The 14,241-nt window shown below is 36.0% G+C and overlaps 1 pseudogene; it reads left to right on the top strand.

Moving 5' to 3' along the window:
• The first annotated feature begins 3,925 nt into the window (after positions 1 to 3,925).
• The window catches only part of LOC149142779 (protein CLAVATA3 INSENSITIVE RECEPTOR KINASE 6 pseudogene), a 56,630-nt pseudogene continuing 46,314 nt past the window's right edge, over positions 3,926 to 14,241 (top strand).

The raw sequence follows: 14,241 nt of genomic DNA, 5'->3' as shown, positions 1-14,241 counted from the left end.
TTACAGTTTAATCATGATTGGATTTCATTTAAATTATTTGTCAATAGGTAGCAATTAAAATTGGCTCAATAGTTTAATCTCAGCCAATGGAAGAAATAAGGGATAGAAGTAGATTAGTCATTAAAAGGAAATATTGAGTTGCTAGTCTAAATGCACTCGGAGAACTAAATGAGAAAATGTTAGGAAAGATAAGGGTAGGTAGACAAATGGAATACAACTGGAGCATGATATGATTTTATCCTAAGTTATAATATTGCAAAGATGCGCATATGGTATGGGTTTTAATTAACCATAAATCCTAATTATCAATGTAATTATGAAATTATTCTAACTCCATCCATTCATCCTTCCACAACCCATAATTGTCACATCCACCATAAATCCTAACCCCACCATCACTTTCCACCTCCATTGTTAAATCCCTTTCATCTCACCTTACATCCCGCACACTCCCCCGCGATCCGATGGCCCACATCACTCCTCCGCCCTCATTTGCCATCCGAACTTTATCGGGGGGGTCCGAAGTGGGCAGTTTTTGAAACCACCCTCTTACACCACTTTTCCCTCATTCTAGTCTTTCGGGACTTAAAATCCTGAAACAACTTACCACCTGAAGTTGCTCCTGAATTCGGTTTACATTTGACTATTTACCGTCATTCCAACATCATTGTCCACGCCTGCTCGATGTCACTTCCTCCGTCCAATCAGCTGCCGCCTATCTGTTATTCATTTAGTTTGCAACTCCCAAAAATTTATGCCCCATAGACCCATTTATCAGTCCCGTTGGATAATTAATGAGGATTTAGCTATTCATTAAACAACCCCGTTCTATTTTTGTTCATTATAAGCCCTTTTCATTCATGAAAACGTTACATAGTATAATTTTGAAACTCAATTCATCACTGAATATTTTGTGCTTACAGCCTAAATGATAGCCTCGTCATTCAACCGAATTCATCATTCTATTTAGAACCAATCCGACATCCAGGTCCACCTATCTACTTTCAATTTTTCTGTTTTTCTGTTTTCAATGTGTTTTAGATCGATTTCTTCTATTTTTGTCACTTTCAACTTGTAATTCACTTAACAAGATGCCTCCTAAGGGAAAAGAAATTGCAGAAATCCCAAATCCTCTTATTCATCCACAAGTTGACTTCCATCATACTCCCCTGGTCAGCAGAGATTGTAAAATCATTGAGTCTTCCTTTCAATTTGATTTATATGAAATTTACTGCTGGATGGAGGATCAATTAATTGATAAGATAGATGAAATAGGACTATGGGACTCCCACCTTCCCAACTACATTTTCCCTCATATATAGAGAGCACCTGAATTTGTCAGGAAATGCCATGATTCTTATGATGCCACTCAAAGAGAAATCATTTCACCCACAAGAGAAATTATTTATTTCATCAGTGCTGAGTCCATTGAAAAGATGTTGCAAGCCCAAACTATTACACCAATCCATCCTTTTTCTCATGAAATCCTGATAGAAGCTTATCAAAAGCTAGATTTTACTAAAAGATCCCAAACCCCTGAACTTTTCTTAGCTATAGATAGTCCTCTGCCTAAAAGAAACCCTCCATATGATTCAACCATGTTCCCTGACAGAACCAAGAAAATCACCACTATTTTGTCCTATCTGCTTGGTTACAACCCTGATCAATATGTTAATGAAGCCATCCTAGGTTTCTTGTCAATATTTTCTGCTAATTCCAAACCCACTATTCTATATAACTTTAGCCAATTCCTAGCTGAAACCATACATGAGAAATTTGTTCAGTTTAACACTGAAGAAGTATGCAAGTATGCTTCAATACTTGTATACCTTTTTACATATTTTTAGGGAGACAAGTTTCCATTCACCTTACAAAAGCTAGATGAGGAAAGCGACTAGAAATCAATGATATTTTGGACTTCAATGGGAATGAAGGAGATTCAGGAAGAATTTACATATAAAAAATTCATAGAATTGTTTATTCATCTAGCTATTGGTCTTATGAGCATCACTCTAGTACTAATAATTAGTGATGAAATTGTGAAAGTGTTGCAGCTAGTTGATCAAGCCACAACAAGAGATTGGTATCTTTACCAAAACTATACAGAAATAAGGGTTTATGGTTGTGAGCTTCCACCCTACAAACTTCCCAAATACCTCCCCATCAGAATCTTTGCATTGGAATATATTAGGTAGAGGTTAAATGCAGATGAAGTACACTTTGTGGCTACAAAGAAGAAATCACAATTCAAGCTAAAAGCTCAGGTCAATTCATTCATCTGCAACACTAGAGCAGTAGGAGAAGAAGAAGATAGGTTAGTAAAGGAAATGAATTTTGGTCTTAGTTTTACTTGGTCTTATGACCCAATGGGAGTGATTTCTAAACTCAGGGTTGAAAATAAGTTTACTGCATATCACCACACAGCCAGACCTAAAATAGAGCTGTACAAAAATCAATTGGAATGGAAAGAGAACACCCTTCAAGAAGCTGAAGAGAAGGTAGTTTCTACTTCAATTGTGCAAACTCCACTTGCACAGGAAAACACAGCTAAAAGAGGAAGGGAAGAACAATCATCCCCTACAATTGAAGCATCAAGCCAGGGATTTAGGATTGTGCATAGAAGGAAGAGACCTAGGATCGTTGTGATTGTTGGAGCAACAAACGAGTATCAAGAAACAACATTTGATGGACTTGGAGAGATTGTGCTCTATACATAGTCTGGTGGATTGTCTACCCAATCCCCTACTCATTCCAGTACTTCTCATGAACAACAGGTAATTCAGACCAGTGGAAGCATTCAAAAGGACAAGGAGGAGGACATATTTCATGTTTTTAGTGAGATTACAAAGAAGAATGAAGAATTGAAATTAAACACCTATATGCAATTTTGGAAACATTCTTCCAGCTCTCAAGCTAGACTTCTTTCAATGTTTGACTCTCAGAAGGAAAAAATGTAGATGGATTTCCTGCAAGCTCAAATTCCACAGCCCAAGACTCATGCACATTATTAGAAGCAACCCTCATTTGAGTTTAATGTAAAATATGTGAATCCAATTGATCAAATTGAGATGCACAAACAAACTGGTCAAATGATTTCTTCCACTTTAACTGATACTGCCATGAGTTTGTCAAAGTTGTAGGTCACCTTGGCCAATTCACAGTCACATCTCATGTTGGAAAAATGTCCTCATTGGCAAAGGACACCAAGATCAAATCCTTGGAAGATATGGTGCTAAAGATGGGATATGATCCCTCAAACATAAATGCAGCAGAAGAACTTGTTAAGAAGAAAAATGCTGAGCTCTCAGCATTAAGGAAGCAACTCAAACTACCAGCTTCTGAGGATCCAATGACCAAAGAGATTGAAGAAATCAAGAATCAGAAACTTGACATGATGAAGCTGATCATGGAACAAAATCTGTAAATAAAATAGATGGAGGAGAAAAGGGAAAAATTGGTCAAAGAGAAAGAGGAAGTTGTCAAGAGGACTCAAATTCCAATGGATGTAGGTCCTCTTTCAGCATTCTCAATAACTAGAGTTTCTACTTCAGGCACAACATCAACTATAGGTACAACAGAAGGAGCTGAACAACTTGTAGAAGTTGTTCAGAATCTGTCCATTCAGACAGTTGAAATGAAGAAGTTGCAGGATGAACTGAAGGAATTAAAACATATGAAGGCAGTTTCAGATAGTTCACATGCAGCTGAGTTGCAGAGGAAAAAAAGTCAAATTGAAGTTTTGCATAAGGAAATCAAAGAGTCTTACCTTGGAAACAAACTAGGCTTGGCAAAGGAGATTCTATGGGAAGAAATTACTGAATCAGTCAAGGATATTTGGCCCTATATCAAGATAATATTTGATTAAAAAGACCTGTTGGAGAAAGCTCAAGAAGATGTTGAAATTATTTCTAAAGAGCTTGAGTACATGCCAGAAATAACTTCTGCAATAATCAAGTTCCTGAATTCTAAAGACATCTATGAGCTTGAAGAATTGGGTATAAATGACAGGACACCAACTATACTGGAAGTAAAGAAGATCATTACCAAGGAAAACCTCATCCTTCAGTTGGAGGAAAAGTGCAGCAGTGTGAATACTATAGTTAAAATATTTTTCAGTAGGTTAGAACCCTTGACTAGAAAGGGTTTGCCCTCCATGCTTGTGATAAACGACAAATTAATGCCCATTGAAGATTATGTTCGAAAGATTACAGAGGTGGGTACCGATGTAGCTTCACTTTCAAACATAAGAGGTGCAACAACACCAAGGGTTGTGTTGAATGCACTTAGAGATTCCTTTTTCATTCTAAATGAAATCAGACATATATTTCCAGTAAAACCCACTTTTACTAAATATACAGAGATGGATGAAGTTTATAGAAGGGTAACTAAGTTATCTATCCCAGATAAGAAACACTGGGAAGAATTAAATGATTTACTTGACTAAAGGGTGGTCAAAAAGTATTTAGTATTTTCAGGAACAATCATCACCAGCTCAATAGTTCTCAGATTTTCCAGCGACAATCATCACCACCTCAAAAGTTCTTAGTTTTGCAAGCAACAATCATCAACAACTCAGCTCCAAAATAGTGACAGATCGACTATTAGTTTATATTCTTGATTTTGTATTTATCTATTTTTGTAAAATAGTTTAAGATATTTCCTCAGTTCTAAGATTGTATAAATAACTCTCTTTCACGAGTTATTAAGGGTTTCACCCTTGAAGAAGCATTTCAAAACATTAAATGTACTTGACTTTTCTGAATCATTAATAAAAAAGAAAAGGATTTTGAATTCGGATTCATACAGTTTCGTTTTTACTATAAGTTTTTCCAGTTTTATTTCATAGTGTTTTCTTTATATTCTTATGTTTTACAAAGATAATCAAGTAGGAGTAATTGTGTTTCAATTATTCTTATAAGCTTATGAAGTGATCATCTATAAAGAGAATGAATTATATAAACTGTTTGTTTTATTAATTCCCTCTAAATCATAAAATCATCAGCATCTTTTGTAAGCTTAAGCATATTTTGTTAAACCTTCTGAACATAATTTAAAGGTTTTCTTACTTATGATTATTTAATTTTCAATTTGAAGATTGTGATAGTCATACCATCTCTCTATTTCTGCTCACCACCATGCAAGCTATATCACTGTGTGAATTTTAATAGCAGCCCTCTGTTTAAATATTAATACTATTCAAAAGGTTAGGCATCACTGTTTTAAATCTGTTTCATACATTGGTCCTCCAAATTAAAACAAAACCCCCAAAACAAACATCTTAGATGCCCTGGCATGATAGCTGACCATTATCATCTCAGAGATACAACATATGGATAGAGAATTTGGATAAATCAATAAGAAAATTCCCTTGAACATTTAAAGTCATAACATATTCTTCCTGACCTATGAAATGTTTACGATTAAACAAATCATGAACAATGGATTCAATATCTTCACCATCTGATCATGAAACCACATCATCTTGTACGAGGTTGTTATTAAGGTTAGCATAATAAGTCCAATCTAAAGGATTTAGAGAAAATGCTTGTATAACAGACTCATCAAACACATCTAGGTACAATGAATAGCATGAAAAAGGTGAGGAAATATGAGAAGATTTGGGAGGAGAGACTTCGATTACGACTAAATTTGATTCAAAATTAAAAAATTGCATACTCATATAAGCTTGCAACAATAGTGGATTGTCATGCATGCTATGGTGTGTGAGATTATTTGAACATCAACTCTTTCCTAAGGATCTATTTGGGTTATCGCAAGGAGGTGAATACAAGAGAATATCATGAGAAAGTTAAATATTAATTGGATGAACATAAGATTTGTCAACATAATGGTCAAATAATGGCATACCAATGTGATTCTATACTTGGCATTGCTCTTCTTTAACATGGTATATCAAAGATTCATGAACCTGACCATTTGATTTTGTTGGTTTGATATTTGAAGATGTATAGACTAGAGAAATTCCAAGAGCAGACTGAACTAAAATATCACCCGTCCCACAACTGGAGATGATAAACCACTCATATTAGATTATAAATCAAAGGATTGAAAATTTAATTCTTCTTAAGAAAAGAAAAGATCATCCACTATTGGTGGGAACTAAACAATTCTTATATCAACATAAACATGAATTTTAAGGTGATGTTTTTCCAAGGTTTCAACTTGGGTAAGGATTTTTAGACCATTTGACTGGTTACCAAGACCATAAGAATATTGATCATCCAAAAGTGTAGAATCATCATTTTGACATGGGGTATTTTGAAAGAGGGAAGAAATATGGAAAATGTATTTTTCTCCTCTAACTATGAGATATAGCCTCCTTGTACCTGATCACCACGTGAAACAACAAATTGAGAGTTAAAAGATTCTGGTACCATTACTGGTAGAGAATACTATTTAAGTGAATCAAGGTACAAAGGGTCGTGAGGTGTAAATTCTAGAGGATGACAAGTATCCCTTGAAGAAACACTAATTTCCATAGAATCAGATTCAATATTAAGATTTCTCATGTTAGTTTTATCTCGAAGAATGAGGGGGTCAACCTCCACAATAGATTTTATCGAATCATGAGAATCATGAAGGCCTCTTTGAATTAAAGTTGGTTCATGAGAAGAAGATGAATGTGGGAGAAACAAAACTACAATTTGGTTTTTATATTCACAACTCCAACCTGGACAAGGGGGGAACCTTTGTTTGGTAATGAGAAAGAAAGATGACCAGGAAAAAAAGTAGTAGTAGATTCCTCCTCTGAGGACGGGGTTGCCTCAGGATCGAGAAAAGTTAGAAGAGAAAAATCATCAGGAGACTCTGATGTAAATTGTTTCAAGGAGACTAGAACCAAATGCTAAAAATTCTTATTGGAGAAATCCAAATCCATATCTTCTTCACGAAACTCATAGAAAAGGTGAAGAAACCAATCAATAAAATCCTCTACTAATTCACTAGGTTTCCTTCTAAGCTGATCAATCCTTTTACATACATTTTTATAATCATACCTATCAAAAGCTTCACAAAGCTCCTTAACAAGTTTCTCAAATGAATGAACAAAATAAGTTGTATTGTATCACACCAACGCTTAACACGACCTTGAAGTGTGAGGGTAAACAATTTAGCCTAAGAATCATTATAAAATATTCCATTAGGAAGGCAAAATCGAATGCTTGAAAGCATATGCTCAAGCACGGTTGTTGGACCATTTCCATCAAACTTGAGATGTGACAAGTTATGAATGATTTCTATGGGGATTGTAAAATTTTATCTATTAGAAAAGCATCCCGGTATTATGATTTGGGAAGAATCCATTTATGATGAGAGATTCAAAACAAACTTAATGGGCTCAACTTGTCATTTGGGCCTCCTTCTAGCACCACTTGTTGACAGTGCTAGAAATTTTCCAACAAAGGGGGTCTCCCCGGTTTGAAGTCCCAACTAGACCTCACACCACTTGGAGTAGGAGCCCCATCTAAATGGTAGCCCCCACCACCATTATTTTTAGGGATTTTCTTTAGCTTCAATTATAAACATAAGTTATTATAAAAAAAATATTTGAAACAAGAAAGTTGATACTGTGAGGCATATAATTGCAATGTATATAATCTACCTTCATGGAAGGGAAAAGAGAGAGTGATACTCTAGAAGAAAAGTGACAATACTACCATAAAAGAGACACATAAGAGCATGGAAAGAATCATTGACTAAACTATAAAGTAGTTCACATGATAACAATGATCATAAAAGAAAATAACAACACACTTTCAACAAGATGCATACCAAAGCCAACGAAATAGTTCATTTTCTTAAGTATGTGTTAACATAAACATACATCACAAACAATGAAATAATAGTCTCACAATTATTCATGACACATGAATGAAAGTGTGTCAGATCCATGAACATCATATATTAAGTGGAAGTTCCAAGATACATGATTACAATGATGCAACACTATCCACAATAGAGGAACATTATGTCACCACTTGCTCCTCAAAAGAAGGATATTCTCTCCTATGCCAAGCTATACAAGCCAAGGTGAAAAGTCATTTGCTTGAGCTATGATGGTGTATATATAACAAATGAGGTGACTATCCTGACTCTTGACCTTCCCTCATGACTCTTGAGGTCCCATGTGACTTTTTGAATTCCTATGTGTCCCTTGAGTTTCTACATGAGTCTGGAATTTTCTAGTGACTTTTCACATTCCATCTGGGACCCTTGGGCTTCCACAAGTTTTACATTTTCTCATATTTTTGGAAATACGATGTTACATTCCAAATATTATTTAAAAGTACATTAACAACATATGACTATTTCGGTCACATTTTGAGAAGCTATGACTTGGCCATGGTGACATAAGACTTCATTGTATCAAGGACAAGTTATTCCCCTCACTGTTATTACATTGACTTCTTCATGATAGATCATTTCTTGTACTTCATATTTACCCTCCAAAGGTTTTGGATAAGTGTTGGAACCTTCTACGTCAACATGAGTTTCCATTTCTCTGCCATGGTATAGAATATGTCTTGTCTCCACAAGTGTCCTTCTTATAACCTCTTATTGCTAACCTCCTTGAGCATCATATTTCCATGATGGGCTGACATTACTTGCAAATGAAGTTCACTCATGACAAGAGAACATTAGTACCAAAATAATCTATTCTATCTCTACTTACTCATATGAGACTGACTATGATGGAATATTTCAGAATAACTAAAAGAAATGGATTTTTGGGAGTAGTGGATAGAGTCAAGATACAAGGAGTGATAATACTAGTCACTAGAAGTGTGAAATGCGCAACAGTAAGGAGTGAGGCACATGAATGCATAGTTGAGAAAGTTAGGGAGGTAGAGATGACAAGTCTGCTCACTGTGAATGCATAATGCACAATGCTTAAGGGAGAGAAACTAGGGATTTCACATTTGAGCACTAGAGGGACTGAGGGATGACCTCATTGTCCACTAGAAATTTGCAATGAGCGGTGAAGGTAGGGCTAGTTAAGGCATTATGCATAGGGCAAGTTCAGGGGACAAGAGTGACATTCTTGGGGACTGTGATTGCGATGTGCACAGTTGACCAGGATTGCATAGTTGAGCATGCGAAGGGTCTAGGAATGGCCTGAATTTCCACTGTAAGTGCATAGTGTAAAACACTAGGAAAGGTTGGTCAAGGAATTCACATTGAGAAAGTGTTGTCAACATAATAGAGTGACTGAGATCTAGGATTGCGTAAAGCATATTTGAAGGAGGATATCTTCTATGATTATGTAGTGTGTAGTTATAGAAGGTATGAACTTCACCTTTGTGCCTTGGGAATGAATAGTGGACAATTGAAGAAGGTTGAATGGTCAATCATGAATTATGCAAGGTGAGAGGACCAATAAAAATTTTAAATTAACTAATTGTGGGATCAATTAAAAAAAGGAGTGAGAGTAACAACATAGGAAAAGTCATAAACATGATCACACCCACTTATACAATCCAACATTGTTGGATAGTTGGCATTGTCTGAATGGTTGGTGGCACTTGGTATGTTAGAATTGATGTCAACCAAACTAGCATTGAGGTTAGAGGCAACAAATGTTGGGATTGATGAGTATGTTGTTAAGGGGGGGTCCCATGGTTGCTGCAATATTTTCTAGAGAATCATCATAGTAGCAAGCTTAGTGGAGAAGCCATAAAAAAATTACTATGATGGCTAGGGAGTCTCAAAACGTGGAGGAGATTATGCCTCAATAGATAGGCTCAGTTTCTCATGAAAGTGGCATAGTTGGAAATTTCTTGGAAAGATATTTCCAATGGTACTTAAAAGAGATATAAGATGGCATTGACTTGGGGTAGTGGGGATAATCATTGGAAGCTCGTAAGGCATACATAATTGATTTAAACAATCAACAATCTCTCTCTCTCTCTCTCTCTCTCTCTCTCTCTCTCTCTCTATATATATATATATATATATATATATATATATATATATATATATATATATATATATATATATATATATATATATATATATATATATATATATATATATCTATATATAGATATATATATATAGATATATATATATATATATATATAGAGAGAGAGAGAGAGAGAGAGAGAGATATAAGGCATAGCAGGAATAGTGCGTAGAAGCTCATAATCCATATATTATTCATTTTGATAGGTTACTCGAACATGAGCATCCGAGCTTCGACTCTGCAATAGTATATATATCTTGTTAATTTATTGGCCCACTTTCCACCTATCAACATATTTTACACCACATTGGCCTTTGCCTATTGGCCCCACTCATATATATATAAGGTGTAGCGGGAACAATGCCTGGAATCTCATAATCCATATGGAATTCATTTAGATAGGTTACGAGCATCCGAGCTCTGACTCTATAATAGTGTGTGTGTGTGTGTGTGAGCAGGGCCAACAAGAAAAGGCCAATGTCACGTAAAGGATGCTGACGGTTGGACAGCGAGCCAATACATTAACAAATTTTGGAAATATACATTAAATTCATATGACTTTTGTGGTGGCACTTTGAGAAGCCATGACTTGGGTATAGTGACATAAGAATTCATTGTATCAATGCCAAGTTCTTCCCTTTGCTGCTATAACTTCAAATTCTTCATGATAGATCTCTACTTGTACTTCATCTTTACCCTCCAAAGGGTCTAGATAAGTGTTGGAACCTTCTATGTCAACATGAATTTCCATTTATCTTCCATGGTCCAGAATTCATTTACTATTACACAATAACATCTTATGTCTTGTCTCCATGAGTGTCCTTCTTGTAAACTCTTCTTTCTAACCTCCTTGAGTATCATCTTGCCATGATAGGATGACATCACCTACAAATGAAGTTCATTGATGAAAAGAGAAAAACGGTTCCAAAATCAACTGTTCTATCTCTGTTTTCTTATGTGAGACTAACTATGTTGGAAGATTGTGAAATAGATGAAAGAAAGTGATTCTTGGGAGTAGTGTAAATAGTCAAGAGGTAGGGAGTGATAAGAGTGGTCATTGGAAGTGAAAAATGCACAAAAGTAAGGAATGAGTGACATGACTGCGTAGTTGAGTAAGTTAGGGAGGTAGAGATGACAAGATTTCTCACTATGAATGAGCAATGGGTAGTGCTTGAGGGAGAGAAAATATGGATTGCACAATTGAGCACTGTATTGCCTGAGGGATGACCTCACTATCCACTAGAAATGTGCAATGTGTAGTGAAGGTAGGGTTAGTCAAGGAATTATTCATAGGGCAAGTTAAAGATACAAGAGTGACATTCTTGGTCACTATGATTGTGTTGTACACAGTTGATGAGGGAGAGGACCTAAGGATTATAGAGTTGAGCATGGGAAGGGTCCAAGAATGACCCAACTATCCACTATAAGTACACAATGTCCAGCACTAGCAAAGGTTGGTCAATTAATGTGCATTGAGCAAGTGTAGTTAACATAATGGAGTGTCTAAGCTATGGGATTGCATAATGCATAGTTGAAGGAGGCCATCTTCTATGGTTGTGTAGTGTGCAGTTCTAGGAGGTAGGAAATTCACCTTTGTGGCTTGGGAATATGTAATGTGTAATTGAAGAAGATTGAAGAGCTAGTCATGAATTTTGCAAGTTGAGAGGAGCAAGAAAAATTTGAAATTGACTAAGTGTCGGATTAGTGATAAAAAAGAGTGAGAGTAAGAGTATACGACAAGTCCTAAACATGACCACACCCACTTATACAATCCAACATTGTTTTATAATTGGAATTGTCTTAATGGTTGGTGGCACTTCGTATGTTGTAATTGATGTGAATTAGATTAGTGTTGAGGTTAGAGGCTACATATGTTGGCATTGATTAACATGTTGTTAAGGGGGAGTCTCATGGTTGTTGCAATATTTTGTAGAGAATAATCATAGTAGCAGGCTTAGTGGGGAAGCCATAAAAATATGGCTATGATGGCTTAGGAGTCTCAAACTTTGGAGGAGATTATACCTCAAGAGATCAACTCAGTTTCTCATGAAAATGACATAGTTGGAAAATTATTAGAAATATCTTTCCAATGGTATGTGGAAATCTACAAATGGCCATTTGGATCAAACATTATGGTTAGTCAATGTAAGGAGCTTAAAGCCATAAGTGGAAATCCCCAGAATCTCGGAAGGCCCAAAACCTTGGCGGTTTATTTAAAAGAGTTACATGATGACATTGACTTGGGATAGTTGGAAAAATGCATGGAATCTTAAAGGCCCACAAGATCGATAACTTGGAAGCCCGTAAGTAATATGGAAGGGCGTGCCCAAGATTTTGTTTTGTGAAGGTTTCACATATTCCGGTGACCAAGAACCTTCAAGCTATGAACAAAGAAAAACACTACAGGAAAGAGTTTAAAGGGATTTTGGCAACCGAATGGAATTGGAAGCGGTGCACTCTAGTGGTCCAGTTCCTAGGAGCCTGAAAGATTGTAACTATTATGAATTGTTATTTAAAAAATTTATGGGCACCGGGAATCCGCGATCCATCGTAGTAGAAGATTATGATTTAAAGGAATGAATGAGTCAACAACTCTTTGGACTGCGTTCCATATTTGGAAATGCGTCTCAATTATAGATGAGGTTGTAGCTCTAGCACATAGTGTTCAGAGGACATATGAGTTGGTAGCTAAAGTAAATGCACACAAAGAGTTTGGTGTCATTGTATTAATGGTGAATGTTGAAACAAGGATCCTTTGTTCTCACTTCCATGCCAAGAGGAATTAAATGAAGAAGCTAGCTCAGGTACATCATGCCAGTGAACTTATGGACTCTGATGTTGTCCAATAGATAAAAACAAAAGGAGAGACATACCTAAAGCACATTGAGAGATATGTGGGAATTTAAGAGGAATGGAGGACTGAGTTATTTGCGTGGACAAATTCAATAGAGGTACTTGTTGAGTGTCCAAGGTTGACTGGGATTTAATTCTCAATATGGAGAATCTATAATTTCCCATTCCTATACTTAATGCATTTGTAATGGCCTTTCCATTTGATGGAACAGAAGTAGGCAGAGCCATGTGGAAGCATGCTTTCAATCATTGAGTTTCAGAGATAGTAGATATAACAAAGACAACATGAGGACAACAAAGACAATATCAACCTTTGTGAAGCAAAGGAACAAAACCTAGGGATTTCCATTGAGAAAGTGGGATGGAATGGTTATGTTGAGTCTAAGTGTGTGAGGAGAAGAGAGATAAGTGCTGAAAGTTATATGTGTTTACAACTCAGTAGAGGGTTGAGACTAGAGATTATCAAGTTGTGGAGAAGGCAGTGGCACTACAACAAAACCCTGTGATTAACATCCCTTTTTGCTTCCTTTTTTGCATCTAGAGGCCATTTTTTGTGGATCATGCTATTTGTACCAAGTCTTGCACCAAGTTTAGTGCCAAGTGTTGAACCAGGTTTTGCATGAGGTTTTGCACCATGTTTTGAGCCATCCTTTGCACCGAGTTTTGTACCAGGTTTTGCGTCAACTTTGGAACCTAATTTTGTTTCACCTACTTTTGCACCCTCTATCGATCCACTTTTTTGTGCCTACACTTGCATCATTTTTTTCATCCTCTTTTTCTTCATTTTTTGCATCCATTTTTGCATCCCTTTTTTCATCCATTTTTGCATCTTTTTTTGCATCACCCTTTGCGCCATGTTTTGCATCGAGGTTTGTGCCTAGTTTTGCATCTATTTTTTGCATCTACTTTTGTTTCATCCAAATTTGCATCTTGTTTTGCATCCACATTTGAATCTTCTATTGCATCCATTATCATGTCCACTATTGCATCCACTTTTTTTGTGCCACAATTTGTTCCTAGTTTGGTGCCTACCTTTGCACCCACTTTTGCTTCTAATTTTAAATCCAATTTTGCATCTACTTTGTATCCTTTTTTGTATCCAATTTTGTGTTAGGTTTTACATCAGGTTGTGCATATTGTATTGCATCAACTTCTATTGCATCCACTTTTGTATCTAATCTTTCATCCACTATTGCACCCATGTTTACATGCAATTTTGCATCCCTTTTTCCATCTATCATTGCATCAAAATTTTCTTTTTTTTTTCGCATCTATCATTGCATCCACTTTTACATCCACTTTTGTTGTGGCACAATTTTTGCCATGTTTTTCATGTACTATTTTACCCATGTTTTCTTCCACTTTTTCATCAGCATTTCCAACCCTTTTTGCATCCAAATTTTCAT

Source organism: Pinus tabuliformis, chromosome X (assembly GCF_031772625.1).
Source record: "Pinus tabuliformis cultivar Carrire ecotype Pingquan chromosome X, CPIR1, whole genome shotgun sequence".
Lineage (NCBI taxonomy): Eukaryota > Viridiplantae > Streptophyta > Pinopsida > Pinales > Pinaceae > Pinus > Pinus tabuliformis.
Note: the sequence above shows the minus strand (reverse complement) of the source record. Positions and strands in the feature narration are given on the sequence as shown.